This window comes from Pinus tabuliformis, chromosome X (assembly GCF_031772625.1).
Source record: "Pinus tabuliformis cultivar Carrire ecotype Pingquan chromosome X, CPIR1, whole genome shotgun sequence".
Classification (NCBI taxonomy): domain Eukaryota; kingdom Viridiplantae; phylum Streptophyta; class Pinopsida; order Pinales; family Pinaceae; genus Pinus; species Pinus tabuliformis.
The window spans coordinates 1,136,770,780-1,136,781,245 of record NC_142308.1 but is presented as its reverse complement, the minus strand read 5'-3'; positions in this window follow the sequence as shown (position 1 = coordinate 1,136,781,245).

Sequence of the window (10,466 nt, the reverse complement as noted above, 5' to 3'; positions counted from 1 at the left end):
AGTATAGTGTCTGGCCAGTTTTTCACATTTTCTGGGAGGAAGGCAGAGCCTTCCCTCACAGAAATGTGCAATGTTGTCTGGGAAAGGCAAGGTCTGGGTCAAGGTTTCCCAGACCCGCCGACGGGTGACTAAAAACATATGAAGCTTCAAATGCATGGTGAAATTGAGTGTAAGAAAGAGTGAATGATCATGCATGCAAACAACGAATGCAAGATTCTGAAAATGAGAAAACATGGATGTGTGTGAAATGGGTCGCTGCATCAGCGACCGTCGGTGAAACAATAGTGTCATGCATTCGGCCGCAGTGATATGCAAACGAAAACTGAAACAGTGCTTGTACATGCTAACATGCATGCAAATGAAAACAATCATTCATTGAAATCAAGTAGACAACACTCACACAAGCCAAAATGCAAAAAGTGACATAAATGCTACAAAAGACATGTAAAGCGGACTTACGTGGAAAAAAGTTGAAATGAACGTGTCGATGAATCCTAAATGCGATTTGAAATGTCAAAGCTCCAAGATTGATGTGAATAATGAGCTCTGCAATGTCGAATAAATAAGTTTGAGGCTCATGATGTACATGCCACAAATCTAGGAAAAAATGACACTTGGAGGGAAATTTCTAAAATGATCTTTGCATGTAACCTCGAACTGTTAAAAATAGATCCCCAAAATCTAGGGATGCTTTTTGCATGTTGATTTTTTATATTTCGAGAAAAGTAGTCCATGCATGCAAATGATTTTTGCTCGGTCCCATAGGGAATTGTTAACTTGAAGGCACATGCATCGATCCGTGAGCCTGGGCTGAAACATTTTGTAGTTTCTAAGGTGAGTTGGGCTGGCTATCCCTGAGGGATTGTGCAATTTCTAGGGTTAGCAGGTGACTGTCTCCCAGAATTGTGCAATTTTTGGGCTTAGGCGCTATACCGAGCCAAATTGCGTAGTTTTCTATGGGAGGCCTCTCTCAGTGTTCTGTGCAATTCTAGAGCCTAGCAGGCTGCCCAATAGATTTGTGCAATTTATGGAGGGAAGGTTGGTTCCCCTTTAGAATTGTGCACTTTTCTGGGGGACCTACTCAACCAACAAATAACCTAAGTCTGGGATGGTAGCCTATGAAGGGAGTGAAGAAAACTGACATGCACAGGTTGGTGAGCCACTAAAAGTCAGCTGAAGCCTATGTACTTGATAGTGCAAGATATGCTGCTAAGGATGGTTGGTAGGGAGGCTCCAAAATGAAGCTAAGGCAAAATTTTGGAGGGTGGTTGTAGCCGCTACAACATTTGGTGACACACTAGTAGAACTTCAGCTCTCTGAAATGATATTGTTCATGAAAAGCAAGTCTAACACCTTCGAAAGTATTGTTGAGTTCTTTGTTCATCTCGACTTCCACACTTTCTTGATTGTAAGATGTAGCATCGACCATGCTCTTGATCGATCGACACACATTCCAAGCCAAGCCAACATATTTTTTTCGATTCGGGTTTAGGTGTATATTGGTGCACACACCTTATGGTTGTTAGAGTTTAATTTTCATCTCTGGTGTTTATTCGCTGCCAGTAGGCCTAGATATTACCCCGACGGAGTCACATAGGAACACAAGCATCGATCCGCTGCCAGTGAGCCTGGTCATTACCCCAACAGAGTTACTTGCATCACCTCTCTACAAAGGAAGCCTTTCTCTTCTTTCACCTCATTCATTTTCATTTTTTCTCAAATTTTTTCACATTTTCATTTTCTTTTTCATTTTTTGTAACTATGTATAACACTTACTCATTTCAGAGGCAGAAGAGGGATCCTGACTTATTGAGAGCAGAATAGGTTGTTCCTTCAAAGAAGTAGTGTGTGTATACCTTTGATGTGCTTGTTAATGTTTTCCCCCTCACCTTAATCTACTTGATTGAGCTGATAAGGATTAACCCAAAAAAATTTGACTAGAGTAGGTGATACTAGTTAGCACGCAAGCGTTGTGTTTTCACCAAGGTTCACTGCGAACAACATGTATTTTCCATTGAGGTATCATGGACTGAAGACAAAAAGTTCTTCATATAGAGGTAGGATGACAGATAACCAAGTATTGATAACTGCACAATTCCTTTTGTACTTTTTTCAAGAGTCGCGCATGATCCATGCAAAACTATCCTATAGACGTAAACAAGAAAACAAACAAAAAAACAAAGCAAAAGCAGAATTAAATGCATAAGTAGAGTGAGTAAGAAAACAAATAGACAAGCAAGAAAAAAGACAAAGTAAGAAGCAAATATGCATGCAAACAAACAAACCAAAAGCAAACACTACTTCTACTCCTAAGCTAACATTGCATGGGTCTACTCACGTGAAGTGATACTTCCAATGTAGCCACTGGCGCATTGGTCGACCCATGTTGGTGAAGGCATGGTTTGCGAACAGCATAGCTATGTGAACCAGCAAACATGAAATATATAACAATGAATTCAAGCACACTCTGAGTTTAAAGGCATCCACGGAACATAAGTGAGTGCAAGTGCATGACATGCAATTCGTGGACTTACCATTGTGTTTTGCAACACTAGGTGCAGATGTTAAGCATACACATACTCTTGACAGTGATATGCAAGCAAACGAAATAAAAAAAGACAACTTTCATCACACTTGTGTGCTTTCTATGTAAGATTCCTCCAATGCATCAGCGATGGGATCATGTAGTTCAAGTGGAGGAAGCATAATCTATGTGTGATATTGATATTCAATGAATACAGATGAGTGATGAGGAGCCTTGGGTGTTTCAAAAAATTCCTAATCGGAAGTGAAACCAACGTCAGGACAATGAGGGCTTGAGATAACCATCAGCTCAAGTTGAAGTGCGTCGACAATCTGCGGGGTTTTGACATCGTCAACAGATAGTTCATCATAAACAAGTGACATTGAAAAATCAATAGCGATAGAATCATCATCATGATCGAATATAGCGGTAAATAGATCACAACAACCATGATCAACAAAATCAATGATTTCATCGGCATCCTCATGATATGATAAATCAAACAAAGGGGTAGATGAGAACTGGAAAAATTCGCCCTCTGCATTCCCTTAAAAGGTAGATGAAAAATCAAGTGGATTTTGAAAGAATGATTTTTCCTCTCCATTTTCGAATGATGGACTGACATCATATGCATTCTGTGAATGATCAACAATGGATGCATCTAGACACAAAGATACACACACGAAATCAAAGATGGAAGAACCAAACATGTCAGGGAAAAACAGAGGAGGCGCGAATAGAAAGGAATCATCCTTCATTGTGGGTTGATGTTCAGGCTCCCAATCATACTCTTCATGAATGTCAACACATGTATTTTGTGCGACACCAACTCTGTCTATAGCTTGATCCTTGTTCACAATAGGTGTAGAGTCTGGAATGGAAGAACACAAGAAAATGCAATTTGGAGGATCAACAGAACACAAAGATAGAGGTTGAGGTAAGACATGCATGTGATAACCCATGGGCTTCGCAACCAAGTTTGCGCAAAAATTGAGAGAAGTGAGGTTGGGAGGATGTGATAGTTGAACAGATGTGTGTGCATGTTCTCCCACATCACTCTGCAGTGGTGGATTTGTTTGATGAGAGGACGACAAACAATCACTTGTGACAATGACCATGTTTATTTGTGATTGTGCAGCCCCATCACCGAAGTATGATGAGTGGGGTTTGAACTTTAACTTCTTCTTGGGATTGATAGATTTGGTAAGGAAATATTCAAATCTATCCATGAGATACTAGAATTTCATCTAACTTTTTAGAGCTTCAAACTACAATGCATGGAAGCGGTCTTAAAAAATCGTAGGCGATTCTTGTGGAGTGTTCTGTTTTTTTAGCAATTTTTTGTCAAGAGGTTCTCAATAAAAATGATGGAAAGTAGCTTCAATGAGATCATAGAACTGGTTAAGTGAGTGCACGCTATGGGGTGGCAAGCTACAACACCATCATTGTGGGGATTCATGAAGTGTGTGTGCAAGAAGCAGGCTGGCCTCTTCATCAGAGAAGTCATCTGCATCATCAAGAAATGGATAGAAGTCTTGTAAGTACGTAGGATATGCCACTTCGCCTTCACCATCATATGTGAATTCCGACAAGAGATCGAAAAACTCCCTCATGATGTCGAGAGGTTCGGCATGAGAAAAACATGATGGAGGGACGAGTTTGACAGTATGCATGATGGATGTGCAAAGATTCAAAACAGGATGAGAGGACACAGCTTGTCATCTGACCCTCCTTCTAGCACCAAAAATGTTTATGGTACTGGATCCGCCAACATGTCAGGGGATCTCCCCAGTAAGAAGTCCCAACTAGACCTCAGACCGTTTGGTGTAGGAGTCCCAACAATGGGTCATATGATATCGCCTTGACCGCAATTGTGCACAGAGGTGAGTAAGATGTCCTTGTTGGTAGCAAGGGTGTGACATGCGCAACAAGACAAGGAAGGTGTATGAATGGTTCTAACACACAGAAAGTTAGATGAGTGTGCCCCTTGGAAATATATGGAAACACACAGCTTGGAAGGGAACACATGAGCAAATACGCATCATTGACTGGAAGGTAGGTGAACCAATAATTCAAAATGATGGTTAAACCAACAACACATCTCAGTAAGATTCATGCATACATATACAAAAAGGGTCTATAAATACATGCGTAAGCAGCCAACTACATAAATCATTAGAGTAACCAAGATAACTGAAGTACAATAAAAACATATGCATGAAACATGTTGGTTCTATTATATTAAGAAGTGAAAGTTCCAATCATACAGTACAACCATGACCAACCACTAGTCCCGATAATGGAACGTTACAATCACTGTCGCCTGATCCTCTAAAGATATGTACTAGTTCTACACTGTGGATAAGTCAAGGCTCATTACAATACACTCCAAGCTTTCTCTCAGATACCCCTATCGGAATCTTGGGTGCCCAAAAGCCTCTACAATGAGTTATGAGGCAACCCTTGACATTCCCCTTTGTGACTGTTCACCTACCCTCATGAATCTTCAACTACTCTATGACTGTTACATTCAACTATCGACACTTGGACTTTCACTTTACAAGATGTTACATACAATATACACATGTACCCATGTGAGACAAAATAGGCTTGAGCAAGCCATAGAAGACATCACTAAGACTTGGATAACTGTGGGAAGACCAACTCTTTGATATCCTTGTGATGGTCGATGGTGGTGAATTGATGCCAAGCTTGGTAGTCCGTGGTGGTGTCCATTTACGTTGTGGTGACATATTTCTGGGAACAAACGCTTGCCTCTGTTGCATCTGGGTACATTGATTTGGCTCCTATGTCCAACTCATTTGATAACATGTGCATCATCGTCTTGAGTGTAGCTAGACCAATGACATACTGATGCATAGTGTTTGTGCTGATCACCAAGTCTGCACTGGTGGCTATGCACATCAACTCATCAAAGTACATATCCATTTCTAGTTGGACTTGATTCTTTTTCATTGCCTTGGTGAGTGTCCCAATGGATGGATCGCATGAGCGTGCACAACAACATCCATGCTTCTAAATACCCTTTCACGTGAAGCTTGCAAACTGGTGATGATTTGTGGGAGTTCCTCATAGTTTTCGATCTGACTCCGGATGCGTGCCTTCAACTCTACCACCTTGGGCTTCATCAACATGGGAAAGTGTAACAGGGATCCCTTGTATCTCATTTTCCATGTTTTATGCGGTCGACGGTAGTGTGAAAATATGACAAGATGCATGCTCTCCTAGAACAACATTACTGCCAACCGTTGAGATGAACAACTGACTTATGCACGGTTCCAAAACTGGAATACAACATTTGCATTACTTTCTCGAGAAACGATACTTCATTCAATATTTCTCTCATCAACTCTGCTCTGCCAAATTCTGTAACCTATTCTCCTCCCTGCGTGGCCGTTTGTAACTCCTTAGCCATTCGCTCATTCTCTGCTATCAAGAAGCAAACACTTGAGCTAGTGGCTTTGGCATATGCTCTGGTAGCATCAGACAATGTTGCTGGATGCTTCCGCACATCAGATATGATCACTTATTCTTCAAACTGTGCAGGAGATGTGTGGACATCCTGAGTAGTCACACTGCGCGATTGCATAACTCTATGTTGCGACTCATCGAATGATATGTTGTGCATCTCTGCTTCCGAATTATCTTCAAGGATCGCAGTATCTCCTTGATCGATTAGGAATTACTCTGCTTCCGGATCTAGTGAAGCTGGTGGGTCGACCTCTTGGTTGTAAGGCATGAGGTCAATATCTTGTTCTGACTCTAACTGCTCCATATCCATATCCATCTTCTCTAGTATTTGTTCAATCTCTTGAGCGAAGTCCTGATCCTATGATTTCTCACCCTGTCTGCTTTGTGTCAGCTGCTCGGATGAGTCTACAACGTGTATGGACATAGTTTCATCGATATGTGCATGCTGCTATTGTGTTTGTCCCTGTTGCGCTTTCCTCTCCTATATGTGCAATTATTTTTCTTCCTGGAGTTGTTGCTTGAACTCTTGCAACTCCTTCATTGTTTCCTCCATCCTCTATTTATCTCTATGCCTTTGCTTGTTCCTCATGTCATGTTGTCACCTCTTTGCCTCTATCTCCAAGGTTTCTTTCTCCACAAGTGGGTCTACTTTGAACTTGCAGCTTTGTTTTCCCTCTACACTATTAACAATCTTTTTCTTTCGCTTGTCACACACAGGTATGTTACCCCCTATTACTGCTGATGATGGTGCTCTCCTAGATGATGCTTCGCAAGCCATTCAACAGCTATTCCGATCAGTTCATTGAGCTTGGAGAATCTGTGGCAATGTCTCCATTGTTCTTCTTGAGCCCAATGACACAACCTGAGGATCCAAGGAAATTCCACTCTCGCACAGTGGCCCTTTACAAATAAATGTGGGTCATACAGATTGAAGCTTCTAGTGCCGAAAGTAAATCTTTTGAAATCTTCTATCATGACATCAACATGCTTGAGATTCTGTATCTCATAAAACCCGATCCGCAATGGAAGAGTGGGCCAGGGTTCCTTCTTCTTCCAATGTAGTCTAGCTGAAAGTCATGTCGAGATGTGGTATGACACTTCTTGCATGATGAGCTTGTCCATGGAAAACTTTAGTAAAACATGTGAAGGCTTCTCCATGTTGTACATCCATATGAAGGTGCCAAGAGGTGAGGCATACCAATCCACTATGTCGATCAATGCCTCCATTGATGCCTACGACATGCAAGGTGGATCCTGCTCAAATATCATCTTTTACACCGAGGTGAAAAAATTGTCTAACAATTGTGTGATGACTCCATGGAAGCTGCATTCAGAGAAAAATCTACAGCAAGTGTGTACAGAGGGTTCCACTGATGTCCATGCCCAACTCAAGCTTGGGAATTTCTCACGGGCACAGATTGCATCCAGAATGTATGTAGACATGTATATTTCTTCTTACTTACCTTTGGGCGGCTTCCAGGCTCCTGTTACCTATTCCTTCAGTGTGTGAGCCAACATGTCAGACCAGTTGCATGGTTTTCCTTCACTGGCCAGTTGGTCAAACGTGATCACCCAACTTTGTGGGAAGGTCTTTGTGCTCTCTTGGTCATTCAAGCAACATGAAAACATGACCAAGTACTAGTATGCCTTTGGCAGTATCTTTGTCTTGAAACTGGGTTGGGTGACATCCTAAACTTGGCTAGCTCTTTCACCCAGCTCTTCAAAATATCCTTGGAGTTTACACTGCTATTGGGTCTGTTGAAGGGTGTCTCCATTATGATCACTAGTTGCGAAAGGTGGTATATATGTTGATAATCTTATGCCTTGAAGGTAGCAATCTCTGTCCCATTGACACTGCTTAAAACCATCGTCTCGGGATCAGTGTTCGAGACGATCCAATGTATCATGTCCACGCATGGAAACGCGGGATACCTGCATGCAATCTGGTACAAGCCAAACTTGTGAATATTCACATAGACCCTGCGGTCTTTCAGATCTTTGCCAAATGTTCCTGAGAATGTATCATTGATGTACTTCCATTTCAACTTGATGTCTTTGTCTACAAACAACTGGGTTTCTTCATAAATCGGAAAAATCATAGACACTTGCTCAACTGCATCTCCAGTTGCACTTCCGTCGGTGTCCTTTGACCCTGCTCTCTTGGAGGCCATTGAACTTGAACTGTTGAGAGACGGACAAACACCTTCTATAGCTGGAGACATTCATGGCAAGCAATCCATCAGTTGAAAACCAAAGAAAACTTTAGGACTGACATGCAACATACCTGGGAGACTGATGGAAAGGATTGTGCAATTTTCATTGGGAGGCCAGGAGATTGACTGCCGAAACTGTGCAAAAGAAAGTCCAGACTATCGGGAGGCTGGTTGGCTGTTGGAATTGTGTAATGGGCAATCTAGGCTGACCCGTTGGTGGTTGAGATTGTGCAATGCACAATTTCAGTTAGCAAGGCATGCAAACCTAAGGATTGTACTGCGCAATTTTCTGGGCTAGCAAAGCACTGCCTCTCAAAATTGCATAGAGAAAGCCTAGAGGATAGTGTCTAGCTAGTTTTGCACATTTTCTGGGAGGAAGGTAGAGCCTTCCCTCTCAAAAATGCACAACGCTATCTGGGAAAGGCAAGGTCCGGGTCAATGTTTCCCAGACTCACCGACAGGAAACCAAAAACATATGAAGCTTCAAATGCATGGAAAAACTAAGCATAAGAAAGAGTGAATGATCATTCATGCAAACAACAAATGCAAGTTTCAGAAAATGGGAAAACATGCATGTGTGCTAAATGGGTCGTTGCATCGGTGACTATTGGTGCAAAAATAGTGTCATGCATGCAAGAGTAGTGAGATGCAAACGAAAACTGAAACGGTACTTGTACAGGCTAACATGCATGCAAACAACAACAATCATTAATTGAAATCAAGCAGACAACACTCACACAAGCTAAAACACAAAAAGCGACAGAAATGTTGCAAATGACATGTAAAGCGGACTTACCCGGAAAAAAGTTGAGCTGAATGTGCCGACGACTCCTAGATGCGATGTGGGATGTCAGAGCTCCAAGATTGATGTGAATAATGAGCTCTATAGCATCGAATAAATAAGTTTGAGGCTCATGATGCACATGCCACAAATCTGGGAAAAAGCAACACTTGGAGGGCACTTTCTAAAACGATCTTTGCATGTAACCTCCAGCTACTAAAAATAGATCCCTAAAATCTAGGGATGTTTTTTTCATGTTTATTTTTGCTCTTTCGGGAAAAGAAGCCCATGCATGTAAATTAGTTTTGCTCGGTCTTGGAGGGAATCGGTCAACATGAAGGCACATGCATCGGTCCGCAAGCTTGGGATGAAAATTTGTGCAGTTTCTGGGCTTAGCTAGGCTAGTTTTCCCAGAGGAATTGCACAATTTCTAGGGTCAGCATGTGACTGTCTCCCATAGTTGCACAATTTCTGGGTTGAGGCCCAGTGCCGAGCCAAATTGCACAGTTTTCTGTGGGAGGCTTATCTGACTATTCTGTGCAATTCTAGAGCCCAACAGGCTGCTCAACAAATTTGCACAATTTCTTGAGGGAAGATTGGTTCCCCTCCAAAATTGCACAATTTTCTGGGGGAGCTGCTCAGCTAGCAAATAACCTAAGTTTGGGATGGAAACCTATGAAGGGAGTGAAGCAAACTAACATGCACAAGCTAGCGAGCCACTGAAAATTAGCTGAAGCCTATGTACTTGACAGTGCAAGACAAGTTGCTAAGGATGGTTGGTAGGGAGGCTCCAAAATGAAGCTAATCAAAATTTTGGAGGGTGGTTGTAGCCGCTACAACAAAACCCTTCTTGATTCCTATAACTCTCCTTTATTTTCTTGCTTCTCTAGTCATGATATTTTTTTAATCAACACATTGAGTAGACTTATGACCAAAGGTATTGCATGAAAATCATTTTTTATTAAAGAAGAAGTTTCTATGACCATAAAATATTTTGTTCACCTTTTGGTCAGTTAGTTTATTGATGTTCACCCTAGGAGTAAAATGAGCATGATTTACCTAGGGAGTACCTTTAGGATTTTGTTGAGGATTGATGCATTGTTAACTGGTTTTTGCTGCATTAAGATAGCTTCTGGTGATGGTTGAAGACTTTTTTGGTTGTGATGTTTCTCCAGTGTATCCAAGACTAGTCTTTATAAGAGGAGAATGATGAACCTTGATGATTTCATCTAAGGCTTCTGATCCTTTAGCAAATCTAATATTCAAAGTTTTTGTCTTCTCAAGTTCCTTTCTTAGACTTACTACTCCGCACTCTAGTTTTTCATTGTGCTTTTCCCTTTCCATGAGTTGATGTGTCAAAGTTTCTATGACTATATTCTTTTCTTCCAAGCATATTTTGAGTTGAGTGATTTCTTCAAGAAAATATCCTTCTTCTAAGGCATCTATAAACTTATCA